Below are 10,432 nucleotides of genomic sequence, written 5' to 3' on the forward strand. Positions count from 1 at the left end.
TCACCTTTCAATTTTGTCTTCAAGTTAAATATTTCAAATAAACCAATAAACTCGACCGCGCTGTGTCGTGTACCGATAGTCTGCTTCCAGCTGCCTGTCAGTTTGGAAAATTCCTTGGCTGAAGCGATTTCGACCAATCAGCATCTTGTTGCTATGCCAAATACTAAATACATCAACCAATCATGAATGAAACAGTAATTTGACCTATCACTGCACCCTTGCTCTGAGAACAAATTTTTTTTTTCAATTGCTAACACACAATTTTGCGAACAATTTTTTTCCTGGTTTTATTAAAAAAATTATATACTTATATTTAACACAATTTACAAAACCACACACCCAAACTGCAAAATACCTAATATATCATGCAAAATGAAGCACTGCAACCAAAACTACATTTAGTATTGGTTGCACACTTCACCACAAAATGGCACACACTTGATTCATATCACCAGATTTTTGACTAACCAACTACACTGTTGGGCATAAAATCACTTTAGTATGCTTTGCCATAATACTAAAATATTTCAAATTGTAGAAAATTCTTCAGATTGTTTACATAAATATTTGCAGCAGGTACGCTATTGAAACAATTTTTTTTTTCACCAAACAAGTCAGTGCAACATATGCACAGCAGATATATTTACATCGGACTGAACAAAAACATGCTCAAAAAAAAAAAAAAAAACCTGCATTAAGACAATACAGAAAACATTGCATTTTGCATTGCATTTGGTGGATGTAATGGTGAATGTGTGGATGTGTATGAGCTGTAATGTAAATCTGGAAGTGACTTGGAATTGGAAAAAAGGCTTGATTGACAAAAATAAATAAATTCACGTGTTCGCACATACATAAGTTCTTGCATAATTTTTTTTTAGTTAGTTCTTAGTTATTGCCTTGATAATAGAAAATATGAGCTAGGCATCATGTATGACAGTTGCCAAAGTGAGATATGAGGAGACATATCTTGTATGTACATATAGGGCTTATATGTGGATATAAACAAGCAATACAGGAGACCTATATGGCCTGTATATGCACATATATGCACCTCAATTTTGCCTATATGTGGCATATATACGCATATATATGATCATATATGTGCATATATGCTGTATATATGCAGCATATATGTGCATATAAACTGCATATAGGTTTCATATATGCGCATATATCCTCATATAGGTTCTTTCCATGTGGGGTTCAAAGGTTGACAACACACACACACAAACACTCACACAGAAACACACACACAAACACTCACACAGAAACACACACACAATGCACAGGTCAAATAGACATATATTCAGTCTGTCCAAAGGTTGACAACACACACTCACAAAAACACACACACACACACACACACACACACAATGCACAGGTCAAATAGACATATATTCAGTCTGTCCAAAGGTTGACAACACACACACTCACACAAAAAAACACACACACACACACACACACAATGCACAGGTCAAATATACATATATTCAGTCTGTCCAAAGGTTGACAACACACACACACACTCACACAGAAACACACACACACTGCACAGGTCAAATAGACATATATTCAGTCTGTCCAAAGGTTGACAACACACACTCACAAAAACACACACACACACACACACACACAATGCACAGGTCAAATAGACATATATTCAGTCTGTCCAAAGGTTGACAACACACACACTCACACAAAAACACACACACACACACACACACAATGCACAGGTCAAATATACATATATTCAGTCTGTCCAAAGGTTGACAACACACACACACTCACACAGAAACACACACACACTGCACAGGTCAAATAGACATATATTCAGTCTGTCCAAAGGTTGACAACACACACTCACAAAAACACACACACACACACACACACACACACAATGCACAGGTCAAATAGACATATATTCAGTCTGTCCAAAGGTTGACAACACACACTCACACAAAAACACACACACACACACAATGCACAGGTCAAATATACATATATTCAGTCTGTCCAAAGGTTGACAACACACACACACACAGAAACACACACACACTGCACAGGTCAAATAGACATATATTCAGTCTGTCCAAAGGTTGACAACAGTATCCCACCGGTCACAATTGTGACCGATCATATAACACACTTTTTCACACACTTTTCCATGAACATTTCTAAAAATTATGATTGATTGTTTCAAAGGGATACTAATGACACATGATTTGGATATTTTTGTGTCTGGGAAAAATTTGGGATTAAACGGGTTAATGTTACAGGCCCCGCGCAGAAGGCCAGGTAACGTTAGAGAGACAGTTCTGCAAAATAAGTGCATCCGATCTTTATATGTATAACTTAAACCAAACACAAATAAAAGTAAACTCATAATGAACACTATAACCTTGTAACTGGAGTCAATTTGAATCGAATTAAACGCATTTCACAATCACCTCGAGTGTTACAGCGTTCATAAAATGGCGGACAGTCTGCATAGACCTATATTCAACATATTCACAACCCCGAACGTCATTAACGTTACCCGAAATATCTGCGGTATAAACATACATTTACATTACAGATCTCGTGTGCATATTATCAAGTTGTTGTAACAATAGTACCTGCAAAATAACAGGAGTCAGTCAAATGAAACCGGAGACACCGCGTCACGTCATCCTCAGCAGATGCGAGGGCGCAGGCGCACACAGAGTCCTGCTTTCAGTTTCAAAATAGTCCCGGTTTCTCACCACAAAAGACTATATTCTTACACTAATCCTGTAATGATTTACTTTCAAGTCCCACATCTCCGCATGAATAAAAATAAACTTTTGCTTAATGTATAACACCTAAAAAAAATGTTATGCAGACCAAATAAGCAGGCTATCCGTGCTGATAACAGCTAAATGGCTAACGTTAGCTACGGTGTTAGCCAAACAACCAACTAGCCTCGACATCGACAATATACAGATAGTAATTCAATAGTTAACGCAACACAGACAATGTGAATTAGAGATGTAGCGTACACATACCTTTTATTATTTGTTTGCCTCGCTGGATGATCAGTCAGGTTCTCTGCTGTGACGAGCGCTCGGTGTGTGGACTCTGGTGACGATATGATGACGTTCGAAGCACAAACAACCCACGTGCTGGGTCAAACGAGATAATGTTGGGTTGATGGATTTTGACTCAACACATGAGTTGCACAAAATAACGCAACTTCCATATAAATAATAAAGAAAAATAAAATAAATAATGTTTTAATAGGGTAAAACATTTCATAACCCAGCGGTTGGGTAGATAAAATAACCCAGCATTTTTTTAGAGTGTAGAAAAAAATAAAGGATTTACAGCTGGCTATATATATATATATATATATATATATATATATATATATATATATATATATATATATATATATATATATATATATATATATATATATATATATATATATATATATATATAAATAAAAATAATATATTTTAAAATGTAATTTATTTTTGTGATGCAAAGCTGAATTTTCATCAGCAAGTACTCCAGTCTTTGGTGTCTTATGATCCTTCAGAAATCATTCTAATATGATGATTTGATACTCAGTTATTATCAATGATGGAAACAGTTCTGCTGCTTAATATTTTTTTTTGAATACTTTTTCAGGATTCATTGACGAGTAAAAAGTTAACAGCATTTATTCATAAAAACAGCATTTATTCAAAATAAAAACATTTCTAACAATATAAATCATTACCATCACCTTTTATCAATTTAACGCATTCTTGTTGAATTAAAGTACTAATTTCTTTAAAAAAAATAGTTATTGTTCCCAAACTTTTGAACGGTAGTGTATATTGTTACAAAAGATTTCTATTCTAAATAAATACAGTTCTTTTTAACTTTTTATTCATCAAATAATCCTGAAAAAAGTAGCTCAGGTTATAAAAAAAAATAAGCAGCACAACTGTTTCCAACATTGATCATAAATCATCATATTAGAATGATTTCTGAAGGATCATAAGACACCAAAGACTGGAGTACTTGCTGATGAAAATTCAGCTCTGCATCACAAAAATAAATTACATTTTAAAATATATTAAAAAAGAGAACCATTATTTTAAATTGTAATAATATTTCATAATATTACTTTTTTTTTCTTTTCTTTTTTTAACTGCAGGCTTGATGAGCATGAGAGACTTCTTTCAAAAACATTAAAAATAGTAACGTTTCCAAACTTTGACTGGTACTAATATATATATAGACTGACTCATGATATGCATCAAACTAAAATAGAACATTCAAAAATAACAAACCATTACTCAGATTTTCTATACAAAAAGTAGGGCAAATAACTTACCAACCCAATGAAGAAGTGGATAATCACAGCAGATGTTCACAGACGGAGAACTTTCGACTGACTAAACAGAACAAGCTTATCTCGCGGGTCTTTATAACTGTTAGACATGGACTAAACCATCGATAATTAGCGAACAATACCCCCACAAAAACAATCACTTGGTTTTTTCCACCTCCCATGATGCACCGCAGCACAGGTAGCCTATAAAAGATCTTTCTAGCGGTTAATTCGGTTTGTCTTTTTGGGGGTTACAGGTCTTTGTTACAGGATATAGAGATATAGGGTCTGAGGGTGAGATGTATGGTGCCTCTGCCTGAGGAGCCCAGTGTGGAAGCTGGAGGAGCTGAACACGCAGCGTCAGCTGAAGCCTGGCCTCTGATCCTTTGGGGTATCCACCACTCTTCTTTTTTTTTTTTTTTTAAGGAAAGAAAGGGAAGGAAAAGGAAAGAAAACAATAGATTCATCATCCAGGGCCAGGACAGGTGGATAAAATATTCAGTAGGTGGCGGTAATGCTCCTACCCAGATAGCACACGTACGTCGGGCCGACGTTGGCCCGATGTACAAAGTTCCATCGGCACGATGTCGCTCAGAGATCGTTTGCTCATCGGCAATATGTCTCCTCGACGTCGGCCTTTGATCGCAAATGATCTCCGGCCGATGTTTGAACGATGCAAAGCTGTAAATCTTTTGGCAGCTATGCATGGGTTTTATAGGACCTTTATTTATAGGTCGGACCTTTCGGGCTACTCTTTACATTAGACACCATGCGCTGCTTTCATTGACGCACGCACTTACGAACACACACACACACACACACACACACACACACACAGAGAGAGCGGAGATCGCGCTGCAACACTCACTCAGCAGCACATAAACTGTAGTCATCATTGCCCCGAGACTTAAATTGATATAATATCTTTGATACTGAACACATGCAACTTTCATCCCTCAAAATGGCCATATTCAAGAAAAAAAAGTGGAGTAGTTTTACACTTCCATCTTACCTCGCACTCTTTCAACGTTAAACTGATGAAATACATGCTCTGCTTCTGTGAACAGTAAACCCCGCCTTCTATGATTTGATTGGCTATCTATTTGGATGGTCTCTGTAAGGTAGACCAGCCTAAAATGTAACTTTTAAACCTTTTTGCCATCCTAAAAACAGAGTGGAGCAAGAATTTCCAATATTGAATTTCCAGTTTGGCCATTTCTAACTATTGACATACTATTGTTATTATTGACGTATAATTATACACTGCAAAAAATGCTTTTCTTACTTAGTATTTTTGTGTTGTTTCCAGTCCAAATATCTAAACATTCTTAAATCAAGAAGCATTTACTAGAGAAGTAAAATAACATAAGAAATTCTATTTTGTTTTCAGATAAACAAAGTAATTTAAGTAATTTTTGCTTAAAACAAGATAAATTATCTGCCAGTGGGGTAAGAAAAAATAATCTTGTTTTCCAATTGAATCAAGATTATTTTTTCTTACCCCACTGGCAGATAATTTAGCTTGTTTTAAGCTAAAATTACTTAAATTACTCTGTTTATCTGAAAACAAAATAGAATTTCTTATGTTATTTTACTTCTCTAGTAAATGCTTCTTGATTTAAGAATTTTTAGATATTTGGACTGGAAACAACACAAAAATACTAAGTAAGAAAAGCATGTTTTGCAGTGTAGGACTTGTCCCCCTCAATGTCTATGTACATATATACAGCCCTGGAGTTACTTGACTATCCAATATGAAAAAAGTAGGCTATACTGACATTGAAAAATATCTTCTTAATTTTGTGTGTAACTGTCTCTAGTATAATGAACAGACACAATTCAAGTTAAGACATTTTAATGACACCAGAAAGAACTCCAGTAGAAAAGGGATCAAAAAGGAACAGCAACAATGTACAGAAGGATTCTTCCTGGCAACCTGTAACAGAGTGAAAAACATTGAGAAAAAGCAGTTAGGACTAAAGCTAAGAATAAAATTGTCATTACACTGGATAATATAATTAAAAATCTAACAACAATCAAAGGTACATCAGCTGGCAAACCATTTAATAGTTTAATAGGTTTAATAGTCTATTTAAAGGGAATGATTGTTGTGGGGAGTTTTCTCAAACTATGGCAGCGATACAGCGAATAGTTGTGCTAAAAGACGGCGCCGTCCGCGGAGTGCTTTCAAAGGCCTGTGAAAGCAGACTGTCAGTTAAATTGTAAGTAGATGCTAACTGTTTCTCATGGGTTCGTATGGTATTTTAAACATTTACAGGGGTAAGTCTGTGATTTTATTGCCATCCGAATCCATAATGTCAGTGTTTATTTTCACCCAACCCGCGTACATTTCTTAATTGCTTTTATAAAGAACACCGCTTTCTCAGTTAACGCAGTGAAGCAGCCCCTGCACGAGAGAATAATTGATTCTCGAGCCATCGATATCAGCAGATTCAGCAGCATCGCCACGGGCAGCACTGGGTAACGTCACACGTAAGAAGGAATATCTTTAGCAGCTTTCTAAGGTATGGTTCGGGGAACACGCCTATAAATGGTATACCTTTAGTTAAGTTATACCTTAAAGGCCCGTTCACACCAAGCACGATAACTATAAAGATAACGATAAAGATAACTATATATGCGTCCACACCAACGACCGATAACGGTCTTTTTATTCTAAGCACGCGCGCGTCCGGATGATCCAGATCCATTTTAAATGCGCGAGACCTTTAAATTAGAGTGGATTCTGATTGGCTGTCAGTGTTTTATCGTTTGACAGCTGGAAAAAAATTGTTCTGAAAGTGATCCCAACAATATCGTTCCTCATATCTTTATCGTTACAGTTGTGGTGTGAACTCTGTTATTCTTTAATATGGAGAACGATTTTTAGAATTATATCTTTATCGTTATCTTTATAGTTATCGTCCTTGGTGTGAACGGGCCTTAAGAGTCTTCGTAGCATGCTAAGAGACAACGCTATCGGGAAACCCAGCCCAGGTGTTTATGAATGAGACACTGAATTAATTGTTTTTAAAAGTGTTTGAATTAATGATTCAATTGAGTATCTTTTTTTAAGTAGACTGAAACATGTTATTCTGATGTATGTTATCGTGATCTCCATTTTAAACAAAACAAATATGATTTTAAACCAAATAGATTCTCAGTTTATCCTGAATTAGGGGCCGTTCACATATCACGTCTAAAAACGTGTGGAAAGCGCTCTCTCCTTTCTACAAGCTCTTGCGCTCCCGTGGCGTCTGTCGTTGCTATGCAACTGCATGAACTGCGCTCTCCATGATGACAAGGAAGTATCAGCAAAGGATTAATTGATTTCTAGCCCTTGCATTAGCTTTACTACTAGATATATTTATGGAGATGAGAAATAAAAACTCGCCCTGTACAGCTATGATCGGCTGTTCGGCCGAGTTTTCCATGTTGTTACGGAAAGGCCAAAGCTGATCGGTTGGTTTTTGTCACATGACCTGCGGTGCGCTTGTGGCATTCTGAAAAGTTGAGATGTTTTCATCTCGCTGTGGCATATGCGCGCCTGGAAAAACGAGCACGCTGCATCGCATGCGCGTCACTTCTATTATGGTATTACCGGTGTTGTCACACTTTGATTAACCGGTGGGGAAATATCCGAACGTATGACTTACAGAAGGTTCAATTAACTAAGAACGTTTCGGGAAACACGTATTAACGATAAGGTACAGCTTAAGGTATAACTTAGGAATGACGTAGCGTTAAGAAGGTTTCGGGAAATCCAGCCCTTATCATAATTAAAAACGTGTTTCCTGAAACGTTCTTAGTGTTGCGCTTTTATTGAGCAGGTCATGCAATAACATAAATTAGTTATTTACACCAATAAGGTGATGCGGCTGCTGGGCAATCTGGTGAGTTTTGGAGGTGGAGCATTGAAGAGAGGGGTGTGTTTGTTTGGGTTCATTCCAAATATCAACAGTGTCCAACAGCGTTTTTGAAATATCGCTTACCCCACGTTAATATCTGGCAGTTTTTTTATGTCCATCTATAGTTGCCATCATCTGAAGTTTTCACAAGTGAGGCTGGATCCAAACTGGAGCTGCTATAATCTCTAGTGAACTTGCTGAGCATCCTGAGATAGAAACAGGGAAGCAACAGGAGAAACATTAGCATAGCTGCAGTTCATATTATTTCAGGCAAAAGATGATCATGTGCACTTTTTACTATTTCATCACATATTAACTGTAAAACAAGATTATGAGATGTGTTAATTGAATGCTTGGCTAAAGAGTTGTGTCTTTAGTCTAGATTTAAATTGGGAGAGTGTGTCTGAGCCCCGAACATTATCAGGAAGGTTATTTATGAAAGTAAAAGAGTAGCAAAACTCAAGAGCATAAAGATGTGAATTTGAGAACTTGTCCCCTGTAAAATACCAAAGTTCAAAGTTGAATTTAGAGATTTGCACTTGCAGAACGTGACTTAACGCATAGACAGTGATATTAAAATAAATAAATGATAACTCTGTAAACACCATACTAATTAAAAATAGACTACTATGTACAGTTAAGCGTTTTCCTCACATAGAAAACTGGTATAAAACACTTAAAGGTTGCATGGTATGAAAATGTCACTTTATGAGGTTTTTTAACATTAATATGAGTTCCCCTAGCCTGCCTATGGTCCCCCAGTGGCTAGAAATTGTGATAGGTGTAAACCAAGCCCTGGGTATCCTGCTACGCCTTTGAGAAAATGAAAGCTGGTAATAATCATACATTTTTCTTGAGCGTCAAATCATCAAATTAGATTTCTGAAAGATCATATGAAGCTGTGATTCTGAAAATTCAGTTTTGATCACAGGAATTAATTACATTTTACAATATATTCACATAGAAAACAGTTATTTAAAATTTGTTATATTATTTCACAATATTATTGTTTTTAATGCTGTCTTGGTGAACATAAGAGACTTCTTTCAAAACATAATTTTTTTACCAACACAATTAGTGCATGTTAGACATTAGTGTATGTTTGAAGTTTTACTTACTAATCATATGGTTCATAGCGCCTTAGAGATGATGATCCGCCCAACTCTGCTACGGTGGAGGCCAGGGCATCAACATTGAAGGATCTAGGAACACAACAAACCATTTGTCACAGAGCCAACAATATTATTATATAATGCCAGGTTTATTACAAGTAAGAAGCTATAGCTAAGCTATATTATATATAAGCTACAGCAGAGGTGAAATGCTTTTCTGAGATGAGTTTCTGAATCTATTTGACCTGCATCTGGGCATGGAGTACCTACGGCCTGAGGGAAGTAGCTTGAACTGGCAGGACAAAGGATGACTAGGGTCAGCTCCAATAGATAGTGCCTTCTTTGCCACTCTGTTGGAGTAGCTGCTAAATGTGTGAGAGAGGGGGAAAGTTAAAGCCTGCAATCTTGCTACACGTCCTAACAATACTCTCTAATCGTTTTTTTGTAGACAAGGAACTAAACCAGCAGATAAAACTGAAGGTTAAACAGACTGAATAAAACAAGAATAAAACATTCTCATCAAAGTGGGGTCAATGTTAAAATTCCTCAGTCTACGGTAAATATACATTCGCTGCTGGGCTTTGGCACAAACAGCATCAGTGTGTGTGATTCAAAACATAGCTTACTATCAATTATTGTGCCAAGGTTGTCTTCTTGTATTATCTCAATAGGTTATGATAGTGAGGGGAAGAGGGGGACTCTGTTTCCTAAAATCAGTAATTAATTCTTTAGTTTTGGATTTCCTAACGTTACCTACCTACCTGTATTTCCTACTTCTCCAGCAGCAGCTTTCTTCAGAAATGTTGAAGTCGTGGAGCTTTCCCTCTGTTATTTTGTTGCTGCTGAAATCACAGAACATTTTTTTTAATCAATATTTGTTTACCATTGAGCTAAGTTAGTTTCAACCATGTAACTTAAGTGTAAGTTCTCAATGTAAGTGACGTCACCGATTACATACGTAACTTATGTTTACGTTTGTGTAAAATAAATTAGTTCACTTCCAAGTAAAACCTTTACAAAACCTCTCATATACACATAAGAGGTGATTAAAAGCCCAAACTTTCATA

General features: G+C 36.3%; 1 long non-coding RNA gene across 1 annotated transcript in view; it reads right to left on the minus strand.

Annotated features, from left to right (window-relative positions):
* Window positions 1-6,183: 6,183 nt before the first annotated feature.
* LOC308707839 overlaps window positions 6,184-10,432 on the minus strand; it is a 5,188-nt gene continuing 939 nt past the window's right edge. Inside the window, exons 2-6 of the long non-coding RNA XR_014032225.1 lie at window positions 10,127-10,207; window positions 9,636-9,730; window positions 9,372-9,455; window positions 8,338-8,459; window positions 6,184-6,281 (exon numbers count right to left, since the gene is read on the minus strand). This is a non-coding gene — a long non-coding RNA (uncharacterized lncRNA). The remainder of the gene's footprint in view (window positions 6,282-8,337; window positions 8,460-9,371; window positions 9,456-9,635; window positions 9,731-10,126; window positions 10,208-10,432) is intronic.

Source organism: Scardinius erythrophthalmus (assembly GCF_964197995.2).
Source record: "Scardinius erythrophthalmus genome assembly, chromosome: 19".
Taxonomy (NCBI): Eukaryota; Metazoa; Chordata; class Actinopteri; order Cypriniformes; family Leuciscidae; genus Scardinius; species Scardinius erythrophthalmus.